We start from the raw sequence: 20,098 nt of genomic DNA on the forward strand, positions 1-20,098 counted from the left end.
TAGATAGGCCAATTGCTAAGTCAAAATGGGCTATATCGTAATAATTCATGAAAACAAAAATTTGCATTTTGGTCTTAATTTAGGTTAGAGTTATGCATTATGGTTAGGTTTAAAATCTGATTTGATGACTTTGTGGCTGTGCCAGCTAGTGACCACTCTGCAGAGCTGCCTCAGGGCAAGACTGCAACCTGCACTAAATGGTTGGCAAATATCAACATGAATCAGCCTCATCATGTCGGTTTCCCTTCAACACTATAGGATAGGATTCTGGACAGGATAGGTATTATACTGTACGACATCTGTAGGGGTTTAAGGCCTGTATTTCAGATCTCCACTACTCCTACAGACAACTACATGCTAAATAGCAACACACAGACTCCCCCTGTCCCCTGTTCCCCTGTCCTCTAGCCTTCCCACTTTTATGTTACAACAGAAATGGTTATAGACAAAGGGTCGTTTTTCATTCTCCTTCTTCTGAACGAAACGCTCCCCTTGACACACACACACACACACACACACACACACACACACACACACACACACACACACACACACACACACACACACACACACACACACACACACACACACACATTGAATTAAACCCCATTTTCTTACAGAATTAACATCCAAAGCTATCCTTCAAGCAGTTGGGCCACTTGACTCACTCCACGCAGGCCCACAGTCATCATAATTGTAAACTGATTTTGTTGTCAAATCTGTAATTATGGGGGCTTTTACCTTAAAAGCGGCGTCAAAAGCAGGAAAGACGGTTGAGGAGGAGAGGAGGGGAGGAGAGAAAAAGAGAGGAGAGGAGAAAAGAGGACAGGGAGGAGGAGGAATGCAGAGGCTGCTTCGAGGGAAAGAGGTGAGGAGGAGGGTGGAGGAGGAGGAGGAGGAGGAGGAAGAGGAGGAGAATCCAGGCAGTCAACATTCCCCAGTCCCTGTGTTATGTAACTGTCTTCCTCACACAGGGAGGGAAGTAGCACATGGCTAGGTTAGCTCAAACTGGCTCCATTATTGATGCTGTACGGATCGAGGGGGCTTTCCAAGGTTTCACACAGACCGACAGACAGCAGATAGATGAAGAAAACACAACATTGTATTGTGAAGGTCGTGGGCCTCCTGTAGCTCAGTTGGTAGAGCATGGCGCTTGCAATGCCAGGGTTGTGGGTTCGATTCCCACGGGGGGCCAGTATGAAAAATGTATGCACTCACTAACTGTAAGTCGCTCTGGATAAGAGCGTCTGCTAAATGACTAAAATGTAAATATTAAGGATCACAGTAGTGGTGGGGCACAGAGTAGTTTTGTAAGGTTTTTGTATTTAGGGGGGGCACTTATATTGTCTTAGACTGTCTGTCATTAAAACCCCTGTCCCGAGTCTGTCAAACACCTGAATGTAACATGCATAGTAAGCAAGCGCTCAATGATTAGCAATAGGAATGGTGTCTGGCCAGCAGAATTTTCCCTTCACCCAGTCAGTCCAGTGTGACATTGAAGGACGAGCCATAACCAGATAAGCAGAACATACATTCTAATAGCTTGGACAGAGGGGGGAGAAAGCTGAGGGTAAGAGTAAATAGGGCAGAAAGCACCTTTTGGCCATCTGTGGCCAGTCAGCAGCACTATGGTCTGCTCTGCTATGTAGTGCACTCAGTGAGCTGCTTGACTGGCCTGGAAGGGCTCTGCTATGTAGTGTACTCAGTGAGCTGCTTGACTGGCCTGGCCTGGAAGGAAGGGAGGGAGGCCGAGGTGGGTGAGGTGAATAAATGGGTATGTTATGGCAGGCTAAGCACGCCTCGTGCCATGCTCTCTGACCCTGGGCACTCTGGGGGTCTGGGGTGGAGGTGAGGGAGGGAGAGATAGGGAGGATGTGCCATCAGTAATGGCCTGAGCTCCTGGCTGCTCCTGGCTGGCCCGTCGGTAGTGAGGCTGGGAGACTGATTTAGCGTGACGTCCCTCTCCCTCTGTTTTCCTCCGTATTGATCTCTGACATGCCGCCTCATGATAGTGCAGGCAGGACAGTAACGAGAAAAGAGGAGAGGAGACAGAGAGAGCGGCAGGGAGGGGGATGGGGAGAGAGGGGGGAGAGAGGGAGGAGAGAAGGAAGGAGAGAGATGAGAGAGAGGGGCAAGCAAGAGAGCGAGAGAGAAAGAGAGGGGGGCAGAAGAGAGAGAGAGAAGTGGATATTGTGTAGTGATAAACCAGACTACATTCTCATTACAACTCTATCGCTCGTCTGGTTCTGTAGGTTTCGTGCTCTGTCTGTTAGGACAAGGACTAGTCCAACATCACCCTGCTGAATAAAGGGCATTCTTATGTTCAATGCCAGACAAAAAAAACTCATCATATTATAGTGTGTGTTTCTACATTGTAATAACAGTACATTGATTATTATATATATTTTTAAAGCATTAAGTATTGAAAAAAAAGCATATGACCTAAATAATAATTGATTCTGTAGCTCTTTAACCTGCTACACCTTGGATGTTTTTGGACAATCTGCTTTCACAGACACAATCTGCTCCCCTTTCCCTCACAGCATGGATATGTTTAAACATACACAATGTTTCACCTCTTTCTCTCTCTCTCTCTCTCTCTCTCTCTCTCTCTCTCTCCCTTCCTCTCTCTCTCTCTCTCTCCTCTCTCTCACCCCCAAATTGTAATAAAAACAGCATCAATAATTAATGATCCAATTAATAGTTTACACTGGTTTCTATTGAGTTGTCAAAGTGATGGATGGCCTGCTGGCAATGAGCTCTTTCGCCGCTGTGTCTTCCCCACGTTGTGCTGCTGCCGGAACCCTGAATCAGCACTTTGGTGGTGGGCCTCCGCTCCTGCTGTGCCGAGCCGGTGAAACCAAATGGGGGCCGGGAGGGAGGGAGGGACGAGGAGGAGGAGGGACGAGGGAGGGAGGGAGGGACGAGGAGGGAGGAGGCTGCTGATGCTCACAATTTACAGCCGTGATGAGTTTCCTGTTGGCTGAAGCACCCTCAGTGGGGTTTTACCGGGCCTCACCAGGGCCACACCTGGGATCAGGGCCCAATTGTGGTTGGCACTGTTAATAAAACAGGAGGGAGAGGGAGGCAACAGAGGGAGACCACATTCTCTAGACTGGGACTACAGTAGCCTAGCCCAGCCCCCCATCTAAGGGGTGTGGCAGCGGCGGTGGATGGTGTTTGTGTGTGTGATAGCCTTCAGATGAGCTGGAGAGAGAATGACTGGAGTTCCAGGGACTCACTCTTAGTTTAACACACTGCTTCGGTTCTGTGTCTATGTGATTTAAACATGTCTATTTGTTTTAAACGTTCATGTGATTTAAACATGTCTATGTGATTTAAACATGTCTATGTGATTTAAACATGTCTATGTGATTTAAACGTGTCTATGTGATTTAAACATCTGTGATTGTTAGAATTGCAAGCCGTAAGCTGTTTGGGGCTATCATGAACACAATTGCAAAGTCATTTGGTTGCAGCAGCTGAGACAGAGAGAGGCAGGGAGAGGGAGAGGCAGCGATGCTAAAATGTGTTATTGTGTTTATGGCGAGTAGCATCAGCAGCTCGGTGTGTGTGTGTTTGTGTGTTGTGTGTGTGTGTGTGTTTGTGTGTGTGGCAGGGAGGGTAATCAGTGTTGAGTGTTGTCAGCTGTTGGTTCCAGCGGGTCACGGAGGGCACAGCCCATCTGGGGACTTCCATAATGTTTTATCACTGGGCATAACTGTATACAGTAAGTGGTTTGAGCACCCACAGGGACGGGTGGAGGGTGAAGGGATGGAGGGCTTGTTATAGGACCATGGGAGGGTAAGGGATGGAGGGCTTGTTATAGGACCATGGGAGGGGTGAAGGGATGGAGGGCTTGTTATAGGACCATGGGAGGGGTGAAGGGATGGAGGCTTGTTATAGGACCATGGGAGGGGTGAAGGGATGGAGGGCTTGTGAAAGGACAAGGGGAGGGTGGAGGGATGGAGGGCTTGTTATAGGGACCATGGGAGGGGTGAAGGGATGGAGGGCTTGTTATAGGACCATGGGAGGGGTGAAGGGATGGAGGGCTTGTTATAGGACCATGGGAGGGGTGAAGGGATGGAGGGCTTGTTATAGGACCATGGGAGGGGTGAAGGGATGGAGGGCTTGTTATAGGACCATGGGAGGGTGGAGGATGAGGGCTTGTTATAGGACCATGGGAGGGTGAAGGGATGGAGGGCTTGTTATAGGACCATGGGAGGGGTGAAGGGATGGAGGGCTTGTTATAGGACCATGGGAGGGTGAAGGGATGGAGGGCTTGTTATAGGACCATGGGAGGGTGGAGGGATGGAGGGCTTGTTATAGGACCATGGGAGGGGTGAAGGGATGGAGGGCTTGTGAAAGGACAAGGGGGAGGGGGTGGAGGGATGGAGGGCTTGTGAAAGGACAAGGGGAGGGGTGGAGGGATGGAGGGATTTGATAGGACCAGGGGAGAGGTGGAGGGATGGTGATAGGAGGAGGGTGGCTGGTTGTTTTGGATAGGACCTGACCTTGCTCTGCCATGCAGTGTCTCGGCCTGAAAAATATTCATGAATATTGACGTCGGCGTTATTTACTGTTTTCTCAGCTTCCAACGACATGATCCTCAACCCTCTTGATAGCAACCCAAGAGTAAAGCTACAGGCCAGGGCTAGACATTTAGAGAGAAATATTGAGAGAGCATCTTATCTCCCCCCATTCCCTTCCCATCTTACCCAAACCCCCAACCCTAACAGCATATGAAGCATAAAGCAAGTTTTATGTCCTTCCAACATAATTCCCTGACTTCTCCCAGATTGAGTTATGTATTCACCAGGCTAACTGCTTTATGGAGAGCTGTCCTGTATAGCTCCATTATTTTTCATGCGAAGGAGATGATGCGTGCAGCTTTGGGTTGCATAAATGCACTGGTTCTATTTCACTTTACCTGTGCCTGCAGACATATGGGCACACTGTGTAGTGTGTATTACAGTCGGTTGAACTCACACACGCATACTATTAAAAAATCTAGTTGTTTCAACTAATTATTATTAAGTAACTTGTTCCACAGCCTATTTTTTGTTTACTCAACTTTTCCGGCCAAGTGTTACCTGAACAAAATAAAAGAGTTTGCCCAAACTTAGCTTCAATTTTAGAAAACGTAGGCAAAAATTCAGTCAACTTAAAATGATGTGTTTGCTCAAATTGTCTCATATGTTGATTCAACTAGAAATTTTTATTTGAGCTGTCTTACCTAAAAAAGGCTGTGAAACTAGTTACACACACCGCACTTTTAACACACAATGTTTTCAACATATTGTATACTTCTATATTACTTTTTATTTCATATCCTTTCCTTCCCTGTATTGCTACACTTTGCACTTCAAAGTAAATCTTAGCTCTGTTAAAAGTACCATCAAGAATGTAATTAAGATGTTCATAGTGATTAAGGATTACTAGTAATAGCTCCACCACATTACCTATACCTAAATTGCTGAAATAAGTAAATAAAAACAATGATGAGAGAATAGTCAGATTAACTGATAATTGACACAGACATTGTGTCATAGCAGGAAAATCGAAATGCCATGAACCAAAAGGTTGCGAGTTCAAATCCCACGTGAGGACATGTTGAATATGAATGACTCTGTAAATGAACATGCACAATGTCAACGTGTATCAAATATGTAAGTTGAAAACAATGTATGTTAAAAACCGTGTGTGTGTAACCAGTTGCACAGCCTTTTTTTTTTGTTCAGATAATAATTAATAATTTATAGTTGAGTGAACATATGAGACAAGTTGAGCAAACACAACATTTTAAATGGACTGGATTTTTGCCTACGTAAAAAAAAAAAAAAAAAAAAAAAAAGAGTGCATACATACGCTAAGCTATATATCGCCACATCGGCAATGAAGACAGATCCAGTGTCCTGAACGGTCCATTGTGACAAAATCGGTGAGCAAGTGGCTGGCCATACCTCATACTATGTAGCTGTATGCTTTTAATTTGAATAATTTCATGATGCCGAATGTTTGTCTTATTGGGTTGTAAAGTGAGTGGCCTATGGAAGCTAATAGTACTACTAAATAGGAGTGTTTATCAGGAGTGTTTAATGCGTTGATATATCTTCCGTTGGCTGAGAGAGACAGATAGAGAGAGAGACAGACACTAATATCTCATGTTAACTTCAAAGAAAGAATGCTGCAAAAGTACTCATCCTCTCCTCAGCCCTCCGTACCTCTCCTTCTGTCTGGGAAGACTTCAACATTCACTGCTTCTCACTCTTTTCATTAGCTGGCTTTACAAGCCTCTTCATCAAATTGAAGTGCTTGTTGCAATCTGTCTCTGAACATCCACCACCCACCATCATCAACCAGAGGAAACGCTGCTGAAGTCTATAACGAGATGATGTCGTTCTATAAAACAGGTCCAGAAGTCTTGTTGGATCTAAAGATTATGATCTCTCTATCAGGAGAGAGATGGGTTGAGAATGGATGGAGGAGAGAGAGAGAGATATCGGCGTTTACAGGGACTAGTTGTTGGTTTGTCTGAGGGAGCCAGTCTCCATCGATCCCCCTGAACCACATCAGACAGATTACAGACAGACAGACTGACTGAGCCTTATTGGAGAAAGTGCACACACAGAGCACAGACACAGAAAAATATGAACTCTCTCCCTGACTACTGAAGTCCCTGCCTGGCCTGCTGGGTTGAGGGAATATGACTGCTACTCACTCAACACAAAAATAAGGGAAAAACTGAACATGTAATGGCATTATACCCATTTGCCCAGCCTCCATCTCTCAAGGCTGTATCCATCCATCCCATCCACTGATGCCTCCAGTACAGATTTGGGCAAGGCAGTAATCGGGATAGCATCTTTAAAAGCTCTCCCTGGTGCACTTTAGGTTGAGGTTAGTTAAGGTTGCTGGGGCATTGCCGTCTTTGTCCCAGTTAAACATATTACATCCCAGGAAGCACATTCCTCTCTCGCTCGCTCGCTCTCTCTGATCCAGACCCAGGCTGGTAAGATAGCAGGAAGCACCGACGCTATCTTCAATTGAACAATATTAATTCCTGTCTGTCTGTCTGACACATGCTTTAAAGTTACGACTGCAGAGAGTTACAGCGATATCTTTGGCTAGTTTGCTTCAACAGAATGTCTTGGAAAAGAGGTTTGACTGGCAACATGAGTGAATGATTTATGAATAATTGTGTGGGGCCTGGTTTGGTCTTGGAACCAATGAGAATTGTTCCAAGACTAAACACAGCGTGAAGATACTGGTTATTTTTTTGGGGGGGAAACCTGAATGGTCTGTGCTTGTGCTGTCTGAATGTGTGTTATAGTGGTCATGTACTCTGTGCTGTATACCATCGCAGTATTGACTTCAGAGAGGCCCATCTACTGTTTGCACTGTATGTGGGCTGCATGTTTCTACTCTCTTCACAGGAGCTATTGTTGTTCACCTGTGAGTGTATGTGTGAGTGTGTGTGTCTGCGTGTGTGTGTCAGCACTGTACGTTGGGGTTCTGTGGTCCTCACCTGTCCCTCTCGCTGTCCTGTCTTGTGTGTGATGTGTGTGTGTGTGTGTGATGTGCGTGTGTGTGTGTGTGATATGTGTGTGTGTGTGGCTCCCACAGGAGATTTGGATGGCCACTGGTTGGACCATGCGTCATGGCATAGCAGCGAGGCCTCCCCAATGTCTTTGGTGAGACATGCGGAGCCCTAACCCCCTTCCTCCCCCCTTCCCCCCTCTGAGTCCTTTGTCATTTCATGTTTGCTTTGTTTTATTTACACCTCCGCATGTGTTTTCTTCTTTCTTTCTGTTTTTTATCCCACACCTGTAGGGGACAGTCAAAGGGGAAAAAGAAAAACTATTGAGCAGGCATTTTTGTCCGACTCAACACACAACACCTTATCTGAGAGGCAAAAGAAAATGGTGCGCTTTGGGGGCCACTCATTGGAAGAGGACGCAGAATGGTGCGAACCCCAGGTTAAAGACTCTGGCGTTGATACGTGCAGTAGCACTACCCTAAACGAGGAGAATCAGCATAGCTATAGTGAGAAGGTACTGGAGACTATGTAGCCAAACTATCTGCATTTTCTTCTTTATTTTTAATTTTATTTTCTTTACCTACCTCCTCCGGTCTTTGTTTGCTATCTGTCTCTAATAGTAGACATGTTTATTTGGTTTAATTTGAATTGATTGATTTTCCTTTGAGTTTCGGTTGTATTATTATTCCGGGGAATTGATTTGATTGATTTAATTTCGACAGCACCTTGCTGGGTGTTGCCGAAGTAGGAGATGGGGAAACGCTCTTTCTTGCTCTGCTGTTTGCTCTCTGGCAACATAAAGATCCATCCAGGAGCATTAAAACACAACTCTCTTTTTGTCATGGCACACAGGAATGTCCGCTCCTCTAGTTGCATGTTGTTAGTTGCTCTTAGTCTGTTGTGTTATTGTTACTGTAGCGGCCATCTTAGTAACGTTACAGTAGGGTAACGACACCTACCTCTCACAGACACAGGCCTCCAGTCCCTCACTGGAATGACCCCTCCTCTCCCAACGTACACTACCTAGTCAAGTCATTATCTCCCCTAGATCTCCACTCAGTCCAATACCAAAACTTAACCAAACACTTATAACTTATAACAGGGACAATTGGATTTGTTTTACACAGACAAAGTTACGTTTTTCTTTTTTCCCTTCTACATGTTTGTTGTGATTTCATATTTTTTGTCTTGGCCTTAATCATCGCTCTGTGCTGTTCTTTTGGGAGTTTTCATCCATAAATCCTACTTTGTTTTTTTTCATAATTAATTGTGTCTAACTGTTCCATTGTGAAGGTGTAGTGCTGTGTTTAGCAGAGCAGGGTAGAGAGTGGTGGAGTGCAGCCCTAACCTCCCTCTGCCTTCAGCTAAGGCCTCCCTCACAGACCATCAGAAGAAATCTACACTCATCCCAACTCAACTGGATTTGATGCCAATGTGGCTGAGTTGAATTGAGATGTTCTAGATTCAGTGCAGATTTTCTTTGCTCTGTGGTGGCTAGGAGGGCGGGATGGTTAGCCTGTTTTACCCTGTATGGGGTGATGAATGCACTTTACCTCTACCCTGTTCGCAGGATCACACAAGCCCTGGCATTGAATGAGCAAAATTGTTCATTTTCATTGAATAACACTTTTATGTGATACATTTAGCATAACAAAACATACCTAGAAAAATGTGTATTGAATCTTTTTAGTGAAAATAGTACCGAAAATCAGATTGAAGTACTTCCATGAAATATCTTTATGGACATAGCTAGTCACTGCTTAAAATGTGGGCTGTGTTATTGTGAATATAGTTTTATATTATCTAATTGTGACAATCCGGCTAATCCCAAAAGAAAAGACAGATTCTATAATCTGAAATAGAAAGGATAGAGACAGAGCTATAATCACCAGATTAGATAACTAACCAGAGCTTGTGTGATCTTTCATTAAATCAAATTAATTGAACCCCCCCACACACACACACACACACCACCTCACCCCCCCTCCTCACATGATACCCACTTTTCTGTAGTAGTCTTTTTAAAGTGTTGAAGTGATTGAAGTGAATCTGGTGTGGATGAGTTGTAAAACACAAGGTGTGTTGCTGCTGTGTGTGCTCCTGTAGCATCCGGTGACATGGCAGCCCTCCAAAGATGGGGACCGCCTAATAGGGCGGATTCTGCTCAACAAGCGGATGAAGGATGGAAGTGTACCTCGAGACTCAGGAGCACTGCTGGGGCTGAAGGTGAGTCCGTCTGTCCGGCCCGCTAGGTTTGACCCGTCTGTCTGACCTCTCTGTCTGGACTTCTGTCTATCTACTGGGACCAGTCTGACCTGATGGTCAGAGGCTGTTTATTATTACAGTTGTCCATCACTATTTAAAGGTTGCTTCCCAAATGGAATATGTTGGCGTTTGGGCCTCACTAAAGAGTATACCCAGCGGACATAATTTGGCAAATTATGTCTTATTGACATAATTTTTTATCTGTGTATACATTTTGAAGTGATATTTGTGGCTGCCTTGCCTAGTTATTAATTACATCATTGTATTATTCATGATTTAATATTAATTAGGCAGCTAATTATTTTCCTGATTAATACTAATGAGCTGTGTCTTGATATCAAATACTTTATGTTCATGACTGTGTTCCAAATGGAACTCTATTCCCTATACAGTGTACTTATTTTTACCAGAGCCCTGGTCAAAAGTAGTGCACTATATTGGGAATAAGGGGCCATTTGGGATACAAGGCTCACATTGAACCGTTTTAGTGAACGACATTCGTTGGCACAAACAAATCTCTCCAAAACTCTCTCTGCCTCCCAAACTGCAACATATTCCCTATATAGTGCGCTACTTTTAACCAGGGACCTGGTCAAAAGTAGTGCACCAAATAGGGAATAGGGTGCGATTTGGGACGCAGTCTCTAAACTACCAGATGCCGTGAGAGCGTACTATACAGTATGGTTATGTAGAAAAGCCTATTTGAAATGCTCAGTCAGAGACAATGTCCCTTTACTGTAGGTAGAGAGATCAAATCTGAAACATTATGTACAGTACTGTAAGTAGGCTACTAAACATATGCCTCATATTTACAGTATATAATGATTAGACGGTTAGATTCTCTGATGAAAAGTAGCTTGGATTTTCCTTACTCTCCCTAATGCGTTCAATTGAACGATCTGTGCGGCCTGAGCAGCGTGGGCTGGTAAGAAAGCTGAGCACACACAGCTAGCCAAAGCACAATGAGAGCTAGCACAGTGAGGGCCGTCAGAAAAGGAGAGTGGCAAGATCCGAAAATCATTACTGATTGAATGAGCTTCCTGAATTGGTATGTTTGTGTCTGGTCAGTGCCTTTTTGTGCTGTAAGGGTACGCTATGTGTTTTTCCTTGCTCAGCAGCAAGCAGTGACCAGCCAGTCTGTTTGTCTCTCTCTCTCTCCTCTCTCTCTCTCTCTCTCTCTCTCTCCTAGTCCCTTTCCTCTTCTCCCACTCTCCCGCCCGGCTGTTACATAAAGCCATTTCATTTAGGAGACTTCCCTAAGCTCCTTTGTATGTTGGCATTCAACTGCCATTAAGAGGATTTTATTTGTCTGATGCCTGTGGAGGGAGAGAGTGGTTCAGGGGCTTACAGAGTAGAGCAGAGCTGGGCTACCTGGCCTGCTATAGGCCCCCCAGGCCTCAAGTGTTCCAGCACAATGGAGAGAGAGCACCAGACAGAGAGAGCACCAGACAGAGAGAGCACCAGACATAGAGAGCACCAGACAGAGAGAGCTGGCCCCAGGGCTCCAACGCAACACAACACACAGGGACATTCAACATTATGAAAAGAGATGTACATTTTCACTAAACATGTAGCTACTTTCTCTATTCAAGAATAGCACCCTATGGGCAGAATGACGCTATGTGGCTACATATGCAGTTAGAATTAGCTCTAGATCTGCAGGTTGCATTTTACCATGTGTGAATTGAATTCGCACATGGATTTTCAAACATGGTAAATAAATATGTTTCTGTGAAACAAAGTGATCAGTGCATCCATATTCCTTCCCTGCCAGACCGCTTACACCATATTGAGGGTGTGATTATGTTACAGTATAATACTATATACTAACACTACATGTTGATGTGTGTCACCTTCACAGGTGGTGGGTGGAAAGATGACAGAATCTGGTAGACTTTGTGCTTTCATCACTAAAGTGAGGAAAGGAAGTCTAGCCGACACTGTTGGACACCTCAGACCAGGTACCTACTGACCTCATTTTATACTCTAATTACGTCCCTTACCATGTTCAGAACTACACTTATAGATACAATATTTTTTCAAGCGCGCTGAAGTTGTCAATACATTTCACATGTACACAGCACTGTAGATTTAATAAACAACTTCAGTGATTCAAGAAACATTTTGATTACTTGGTGAGCTGGTGCTGAACTGGGTCAGAACCTTGTTTTAACTTCTGACACCCTTTGACCTTCATTTAATAGCACTATTAATTACAATAATATCATTTGTTTTTTAATTACAACATGTATGAACTGGACAGATGTGCTGTTATTTGTTACCATAAGGGTGGCGACCGAGGCCTATTCAATGATTTATAATATTACCTTAGCAGGAAGATTACAATGCTGTACTGTTTGTTTATGTGTGCCGTGTTTTCTACAATACCGTTCATATTCACCTTTTTTTTCCATAATGTGGGCCTGCTCATGTTTATAACTACACCTGTCATGTTTTTAACTACATTTATAACTATGCTTCCCATGTTCAGAGCTGCACCGTGCCAGCTGACGTCTTGGTGTGTGGATGACTGACAGCATCTCTTGTTTTACAGGCGACCAGGTGCTGGAGTGGAACGGGAGGTTTTTACAAGGAGCCACATTTAAAGAAGTTTACAATATCATTCTAGAATCAAAGCCCGAACCCCAGGTGGAACTGGTGGTCTCAAGGCCCATAGGGTAAGACCTCACAACAACCACACGTATTACTACTGAACCAATAAAAACTGGAGTGTATTCTCATTCATACACTTGTAGAAATATGTGTCTTGGATATGTGTCTTGCAGAGGAGAGAGAGGATGTGAGAAATGGAAAAAAGGGAGCTGAGTGTATTTGAATTTAATTTGTTTTGCTAGCACCATCTTGTTTATTTAACATCTCTGCCTCCCAACCATCCCCCCTTCCTCCCTCCCAATATCCCTCCCCTCCATCAGTCCTCCAGTGTGATGGCAGTGTCAGAGGCTCATATGTGACTAGCAGTGCGGCACAGTGAAATGAACGGTGGCTGCCGCCTCTCTCTCTCCCTCTCTCTCTCTCTCTCACTACCCACTCTCCCCCTCTCCTCCACAAACAGCGGGATGCCAATCGTTTTTGAAAGTAGAGATACCCAGAGAAATCAGAAACCCCTTTGCTTTGTCAGTGTCTATATTTGACCTGCTTTGTGTTGCTGAGGGAGGGAGCTGCTGTACGGGAAAATGAAGACTAATGCTCTGCTTAGAACTATTCAAATACAGTGCATTCAGCATTAGCACAAATTGATCCCCTCCTCCTTCCTCATCCCTCTCTCTCTCTCTCTCTCTCTCTCTCTCTCTCTCTCTCTCTCTCTCTCTCTCTCTCTCTCTCTCTCTCTCTCTCTCTCTCTTTCTCTTTCTCTCTCTCTCCTTTCAGAGATATTCCTCGAATACCAGACAGCACACATGCACAACTGGAATCAAGTAAGTCTGGCTAGGCCTTTCTTTCAGTTCCCAATGAAAACTAATTAGCCTCGTTGCCTCAACCGAAATTCAAGCTATGTTTCTCTCTACCCCTTTTCTTTCTCTCCCCCTCTCTCTCTCTCTCTTCCTCTTCTTGAAGTATGTTACCAAAACCACATAATCTTCACAGACAGACAGTGTTTCAGATTTAATCTAATAATGTGACCTCCCCACTGTCTGTCCTGTCTCAGGTTCGAGTTCCTTTGAGTCTCAGAAGATGGATCGCCCCTCCATCTCTGTCACGTCTCCCATGAGCCCCGGGATGCTGCGGGACGCCCCACAGTACCTGTCAGGACAGCTCTCAGTGAGTACCCTACTACAATACCCACAACACACCCTGGCTCTGTCTGGGCCTACATTACCTGCAGGAAAGGATCATACAGTGTAGCTTCACACAGAGGGTTTGAGAACAAAGGCTTTCTTTCTCTCTTTCTCTGCAGTATTCAGGGAGAGTAGCTGGAGCTCTGAGAGTAGCTGGAGCTCTGGAGAGTAGCTGGAGCTTTGTGGAGTAGCTGGAGCTTTGGAGAGTAGCTGGAGATCTGAGCGTAGCTGGAGTCTGAGGTAGCTGGAGCTCTGAGAGTAGCTGGAGCTCTGAGAGTAGCTGGAGCTCTGAGAGTAACTGGAGCTCTGGAGAGTAGCTGGAGCTCTGAGGTAGCTGGAGCTCTGAGAGTAGCTGGAGCTTTGGAGAGTAGCTGGAGCTCTGGAGAGTAGCTGGAGATCTGAGGTACTGGGCTCTGAGAGTAGCTGGAGCTCTGAGAGTAGCTGGAGCTTTGGAGAGTAGCTGGAGATTTGGAGAGTAGCTGGAGATCTGAGAGTAGCTGGAGCTCTGGAGAGTAGCTGGAGCTTTGGAGAGTAGCTGGAGATCTGAGAGTAGCTGGAGATCTGAGAGTAGCTGGAGCTCTGGAGAGTAGCTGGAGCTTTGGAGAGTAGCTGGAGCTTTGGAGAGTAGCTGGAGATCTGGAGAGTAGCTGGAGCTCTGGAGAGTAGCTGGAGCTTTGGAGAGTAGCTGGAGCTTTGGAGAGTAGCTGGAGCTTTGGAGAGTAGCTGGAGCTCTGAGAGTAGCTGGAGCTCTGGAGAGTAGCTGGAGCTTTGGAGAGTAGCTGGAGCTTTGGAGAGTAGCTGGAGATCTGGAGAGTAGCTGGAGCTCTGAGAGTAGCTGGAGCTCTGGAGAGTAGCTGGAGCTTTGGAGAGTAGCTGGAGCTTTGGAGAGTAGCTGGAGATCTGGAGAGTAGCTGGAGCTCTGGAGAGTAGCTGGAGCTTTGAGAGTAGCTGGAGATCTGAGAGTTTGGTTCAGTTAGACCCATCCCAACCCAGCATAGGACCATACATCATGTTACCCTGAACCATGTTGCTTATTATCTGATGCCTAATATACTCTTGGGGGAGGTGAGTAAAAGGCTTGTCAGTTGAGATAAACATGGGAGGAATGAACTCTGAAACTCAGGAGGCCAGACGGAAATAGACTAGTGCTAACCTCCAACACCTCTTTTGTTGTCTCAACACTCAGTATATTTAGTTTCTTGGAGAAAATATAAAGATAGTTATGAAATTGTCACAGCTTTTCAATCTCTTCCCTTATGAAAACACATCCATATTATATGTTATTACAAATAAAAAGATATCAATTAAATATATCAAGCTATCAAAAAATATTCAGTCTATCAAGAAAGTCCATAGTGTATTTGTTTATCAGAAGACATGAGAATGTTTGATAGTTGACTGTGTGTCGGTAAACACTGTAAGCCTTGTACTGTAATGTTGCTCTCCAGTAAAACTGCTCCTAGAGCCAGGAGGAAGGAAGAGAAGGAAGGAAGAGAAGGAAGCTTTTGATGTCAGTGTTCTTTCTGCTTGTTGTTGTTTTCTTTGGTGAGGGGGGGGAGATCTAATCTGTACTGCTGCTAGCGTCTCCCCTGCTCCTCTCCTCTCCTCTCCTCTCCTGTCTGTATGTATGTAACAGGACATGGCAGAGCAGAGTGAGAGCCTGGGTGAGAAGGAGCGCAGAGAGAGGTGGCATGCACACACAGGCCCTCAAGTATTCATAGGCCTACACCCAGGAGGCCCGTGCTGACAGTTATGACGCAAATAGAACCCAGTCAGCCAATCGGCTGCAGCTCTGATCTCTGCAATCCCTACCTGTAGCACATAGACACACAGCACTCAGATCCAGAAGTTCTCTTCATTTCATCAATGAGCTGACCTTGAACCAAAACAGGAGTATTTGAATCGTACTGTAGTTAATATACTGTAGTTATACTGTAATTAATATACTGTGTAATTTTACTGTTTTAATTAATATACTGTAGTTATACTGTAATTAATATACTGTAGTTGATATACTGTAGTATATTACCTTGCTGGATCAAGTGCCAGCTGAATAATACATTGGATGCAGTTAGAAATTGTATTGTGTTTATTATTATTATTTATATTAATGTTCATATTATTCTCAAACTGTGTTGAGGGAACAATTGGAATTGAATACGTCATCGTGACGCAAATGTTAAATGAAGAAAGGAAGGATAGTTACAGTCCAGAGAGCAAGGAAGGGAATGCTTAGTTAGAAGTCATCAATCATTTTCTGTGAAAACGGGGGGCGGAGCAGCCTCTTCCTTCCTGAGGATTACAGTGTGGAGGTACAGGAACCCACAGATAAGGCTCCAAGACAATACAACACATAAGTGAATAATGAGATGCAGATTGATGCTAATGAACGGTGGGGAAAAACACACACAGCTAGATTGACTCTCCATCCCCTCCTCCTCAAAACGTGTTTGTGTTATTGTGGCACTGGTTAGAGTCCAGTGAGTGTGTTTTGTTGGTTGTTTTGTGTTTTTGTGGTTTTATTGCATTTTTCTTTGTTGTTGTTTAATTTTGCTTACCCAGAGCCAAAGCCTTAGTAGAAGAACAGCGCCTTTTGTCCCTAGGGTCCAGGTAAACACCTGTCTGACTCACAGACTCACTCTCTTTGGTCTTCGCTCTCCTTTTTCTTTTGCCTTTTTGGTTTCTTCCATCTTGGAAAATGCATACCAGGGAAATGGCAGCATCTTTCCCTTGCAGTGCGGTGCATTCTATCATCATCATTATTATTATTATTCATTATACCATATAACATGATCATACCGTTATGCCAGGAGTCTCCACTCTTTGCATGACTAACTAATCTAAAGGAAATATTTCAGAGAGACACTCTTCCGTTGCCAGATCCTGTAGCCTACGCTCAACAGCAACAACAAGCTCAAACACATTGCTCAACATGTTGGCTGACATGGGACTTTTGTACCTAGTCAGCTGCAACAGTGCTCCACATCGGCAATTAAAGGGGGGTGTCTCCTTAAATGTTTTAGAAAAACTATTACATTTTGTTGGACAAATAAATGAGCTTATTTGTTCTGTGGAACATAAAACTAGACTGGACCCTCATCCTCATTGGCTTGAATCCCTCAGGTCCTGAATGGTTGCTATAATAACGGCGGTCAACACTGTAATCATGACACAACGTTTGCCAAATATTTATGTTACATTTTTTGAATGGCCGTAAATGTCATATTGCCCCGTGTAGCTCAGTTGGTAGTGCATGGCGCTTTGCTACGCCAGGGTTGTGGGTTCGATTCCCACGGGGGGCCAGTATGAAAAATGTATGCACTCACTAACTGTAAGTCGCTCTGATAAGACGTCTGCTAAATGACTAAAATGTAAATATTGCAGTTAAAAGTGGGCTAAGATAACTGTCCCTTATTTTAAAGCAGATTTAAATTAATCTTTTACCATTTGAATTCACTTAACCAAACAGGCAAGGAGTCTCTATCTTTCTGTGGGACCTTTTTTGAGGAGTTGTCATTATTCTGGCTAGCTTGTGGAGTTGGGTGTATACTCTTTATTTGGGGAGATCATATTTGTATATAGTCCCATCATGTCCTTGTCAAGCATCAGCTTAGCTTAGAACAAAAGATTATAGTATACTGTATAGGGGTTTCTGGTATATATGCACTGTTGGTTTCCTCGTTTTAGGTAGGTGATGTATAGCCACACCTCACACTATCTGTCAGATAAGGAGAGGGTGAGAATGGAAGTCTATAAATAGGTGTGTAGTGTACCCTTGGCTCAGCTCCTGGAGGTCGATCTATTAGCCTTCTGTAGAAGTAGTGTTATGCTCTACTTAACCAGCCATGCAATAATGTCAATGTAAATGATGTGCCGACTGTACAGGAAATATAAGCAGTGTAATGTATTACATCGGGATATCATTTCAATTTCAACTTTTCAAGGTGAATCTGTTGTTAAGAGTTATACCATCATTCATATGGGGGTACTGTAGTATGGTTAGAATTGCCCGTACCTCTTTTTCGACTTCATGTTGAGGAAGTCTTCCTGTGCAACTGTTTACTCCCCTACTGCTATGTTGTTTACAATATCAGATCTCTCTGATCTTGTATGTATTAAATACTTGCTGTTGCTTTGTGTTGCTGCATGCATAAAGAAATAACTATGGTATCAATTCAATATTTAAGACTCCTCTCGTCATTATCTACATAAGCAAGTATGGGCAAGAGCTTAGAAGGCTTGATTTTCCTCTAGTATTTCATTTATTTTCTTTAAACAAATATTTCGGTAATTTTTTTTAACAAATATTTCCGTTGATTTTCTTTCTTTCATTTTTTTACTTCTAAGTGTTCTCTGTTATGTCCATACTTCGCTCTGACAAGTGTGAAGTGTCTTTGATACCACTCTGACAGCATGATTGATTTATATGTATATTTTAGCTATCACTGAGTATCTACACTGCATTGCAGGGCTCTACAGACGACCATTTTACTTGCATATCCCAAAATATTTTGCTTTCGTCCTGGAATTTTAATTTAGGAGCACTATATGCCTAAAAAATTAAGGATTCTAGCTTTAATACCTCAAATATTTTTCATTGTGTCCTAAATAGCTTTGTGTGTGCCTATATTTTTTCAACTTACGTTCACATGTGCTCCTTGTAAGGGTCAGCGTAGAGGCCTGCATTGTATTGTATGTTTCCAAATACAATTTCACACCCAAAAGCAGTAAGTGTTCATTTCAAAGCATGTTAGTCTAATTCTCATGTTGTAATGGTTAAATACCAAGAGCTAGGATACTGTAGATATTAATATAATACACATACTGTATAATCCTTTCCACACAAACACACCTAGAAAATGTGGATAGAGCAGCCCACGGTTGATATAGGTCATGCTACATAGAGTACATATCTGCTTTGTGACACTATTAACTAATTTAAGCTCTCATTGTTCAACCTTTGCTACTCTCTTTTCTTGATATGATCATATCATCTCCTTATTTCCATATCTCAACAAACAAGTATGCTTTTAGTAACCCCTGCTAAGCATGTGACCTGCTAATGCCTAATATAAACCAGGGGGGCCCAACCCTCCTCCAGGAGAGGTACTGGGTGTGCAGCTTTTACTCCAGCCCTGCTCTAATCTAACACAACTCAGTGATTCTACTAATCAACTGCTCACCATGCAGGACCTTGATTAGCTGAATCGTGTGTTCTTAGTTAGTGTGGAGCAGGGCTGGTGCTAACCCTGCACCCCATCTCTAAGTGGAGGGTTCTGAGTCACCCTGATTGAGCCCCCCCCCCCTGGCAGCCCAGTGACCATGTACCCTGTTCTGTCCCATCCATAGGTCAAACTGTGGTATGACAAGTGGGCCATCAGCTAATAGTCACCATCCTGGGAGCCAAGGACCTGCCTTCTAGGGAAGATGGCCGCCCTAGGAACCTACGTCAAAATCTACTTCCTCTCCCTGACAGAAGGTAAGAGTAGAGACAGTAACTACGGGATATCTAGCTAGCAGCATTTCACTTCATTCTATCCACAGCCATTGCTTAGTGGCTAAACCTATCCTCCAATATCCTAAAGTTGCCATTGGTTGATTGATACAGATATGGGCTCTCGCATAATAGTCTCTGTGGGAATTTTGTAAGAATGTCTGGCTTTATTTACTTATCTTTTTTTTATTTATGGTAATTAATTTGGGGACATGTCACATTGCATTTAAACTGCTACCATCCCAAAGATCATCATATGTTTTACTCTACATTTACCGACCCTTCACTGTGCTCAGAGAACCCCCTTCTCAGACACATGGAAGTATATAAAAGTTGAACAGGGCTCCAACATCACTCACTCCCTCACCAGCTCATCCCATTGTCTGTGCTTTGCTGTGTCGTGTTGACCTGTTCGGGAGTCTTTTCTACCATGGTTTAAATAAAAACCAGTTTAATTATTGTTCCTCCAGCGACAAAAGCAAGAGAGAACAAACGGTAAAAGAAATCCTTAGAGCCCAAATGGACCACCTTTATGTATTCTCCTGTGCAGCGGGAGTTCCGTGCGCATGTTGGAGATCACGCTGTGGGACCAGGCCAGGGTCAGGGAGGAGGAAAGCGAGTTCCTGGGAGGGTAAGCCCATCCATCTCTTTTTTGTTCATAATAGTTTTCTATTGTTTTATGGACAGTGACAGTCAGAATAGAAAGACATGGTACAGGGGAGACATCTAGCGATATTCATAACGATTCGCACGCTACCACTTAACCAGACTCAGGCACTCATCCATCTCTGATATAATACCAAACATACCCATCCAGTCAGGATTTGACTAACTCTGATAGCTCAACTAATCCAGCCAATGGGGTCAAGCTCTTGATAAACCCTACATTCCATAAGAAGGATGATAGGCTACTGGAGGTTGATTCATCGACCCATCATACCTACTGTAACATCCTCATACTCACTCTCTGTCCTCACTGCCAATAGGGTTGCAGAATTCTGGTAG

The 20,098-nt window shown here is 44.0% G+C and overlaps 1 pseudogene; it reads left to right on the top strand.

Annotated features, from left to right (window-relative positions):
* LOC123482084 overlaps nucleotides 1-20,098 on the top strand; it is a 76,051-nt pseudogene that overhangs the window by 39,975 nt on the left and 15,978 nt on the right.

This window comes from Coregonus clupeaformis, chromosome 28 (genome assembly GCF_020615455.1).
Source record: "Coregonus clupeaformis isolate EN_2021a chromosome 28, ASM2061545v1, whole genome shotgun sequence".
Lineage (NCBI taxonomy): Eukaryota > Metazoa > Chordata > Actinopteri > Salmoniformes > Salmonidae > Coregonus > Coregonus clupeaformis.